The sequence below is a fragment of the Meleagris gallopavo genome, chromosome 8, assembly GCF_000146605.3.
Source record: "Meleagris gallopavo isolate NT-WF06-2002-E0010 breed Aviagen turkey brand Nicholas breeding stock chromosome 8, Turkey_5.1, whole genome shotgun sequence".
Taxonomy (NCBI): domain Eukaryota; kingdom Metazoa; phylum Chordata; class Aves; order Galliformes; family Phasianidae; genus Meleagris; species Meleagris gallopavo.
Genome location: NC_015018.2, coordinates 3,614,212 through 3,615,821, shown reverse-complemented (window position 1 = coordinate 3,615,821; position 1,610 = coordinate 3,614,212).

Here is a 1,610-nt window from a genome sequence, read left to right as displayed (position 1 = left end):
AAAAACAATTTTTTGGTGTACTTGTGACTCCATTTTCAGTCAAATAAATTGAGAGATGTCCACTTCCTGCTGAAGCGCAGCTAGAAAGGAGCACGGGAGAGCTCCTGTGCGTAATGTCATGCTGGGGCAGGGCACTGTCCACAGGAGCAGCTGTGCCTCGCTGTGCCCACGGCCATACCCTCACTGCGCTCTGCCTTCTGATGTGGGTGCAGGTGAAGTGATGGCGGAGGAGCACACCTGGAATTGCCAGTGGAAGACAGCGTTCAGTCAGCCATGCTGCTGCAGGAGCTGATCGAGGTGTGTGAGCCGCCTGCAGAAATCCCGCAGGGCAGAGCTGCTGGGCCATGGAGCAGGGGCTCCACAGGGCTCGCTGTCCTGCTCTGGTCTGGCCTTGCCGTGCCCTGGGGATGGGCTGGAAATGCCCTTCCCCACCCAGCATCCACGTAACTCGTCCCAACTGCCCTGCAGTGTAAGAAGAGGTCTGCGGAGCTGGCAGATGCTGTCAGAGAGAAGGCAAAAATCCGCAAGGTACGGAGGGTGGAAGGGAGAGAATGGAGAGCAGTGCATTTATGGAGGAGTGCATTTATTTACGGGCTCTTGACCGGACCCTTTTCTTGTCCAGGCACTGAGGGAGGAGGTGGAGGTGGAGATGAAGGACATCCAAAAGGCATGAGAGAATATCAAAAGGCGCACTGCCTTGTAAGTGATTTCCCAGCGCAGTCCAGACCCGAGGCAAAGGGGAGCTGGGATGCCAGCAGCCCCCAGGCATCTGTGCCGCCGGCTGGAGCTCGGGAAGGCCAGGCCTGTGCAGGGCTGGCACCAAGAGGTGCCCATCCCGGCTCCAGCAGGGACTGGGCAGCTGCCTCGGGTCCCTGTGGCCACCACGGGGGGGAAGAGGTCCCGGTGCCGGCCGGGGCCTCTTCTCACACACTAAACTCCCGGTGTCTGTAACAGGAGGAAGGTGACACACAGGGAAGAACACATTACTTCCCTGCACGAGACTCTGTCTGTGCGAGTGGTAATACAGAAAGCCCCGCTGTGATCTTGGTGAGGGAAGTGTCACTTCAGGGCCACGGTAGGGGATATGGACCCTCTTCTGTGTGGGGACGAAGGAGGGGTTCAGAGTGACCAAACCTTCAGACACCCAATGCGTGTCCCTGCTTTGCCTTGTCCTCTGGGATAAGCAGATGGCAGCACAGCAACGTCCACTCACGACCTGGCTGTGATGAGTTGCCTTGGAGTCCAGAGACAATCAGGCAGCTTTTGACTTTTTGTAGAATTAAGTGCTTCAGTACTTCTTAGTGTCCTGGGTGGGGAGAGCAGGTGGGGGGATGGGAGATTCTGGCAGCCCTGCAGAGAGGTACGACAGATTGGATTGCTCCCTTTATGGCACAGGTCCACGGGCCGTTTGCTGGGGCTGGTTGGAAAGTGCTGAGACAAATGTGCCCCTGGGTCTGAGTGAACCTTCTTCTGTTGTACAGGAGGTTTCTTCCTTACCTTCTTGGTCCTGCTGCAGCTTGTCTTCTTCATCCTGGTCCTGCTGCAAAGGGACATCCTCCACGGGGTTCTGTCTCCAGAGCTGGTGACTGTCCTTGGCTGCCATCCACCAA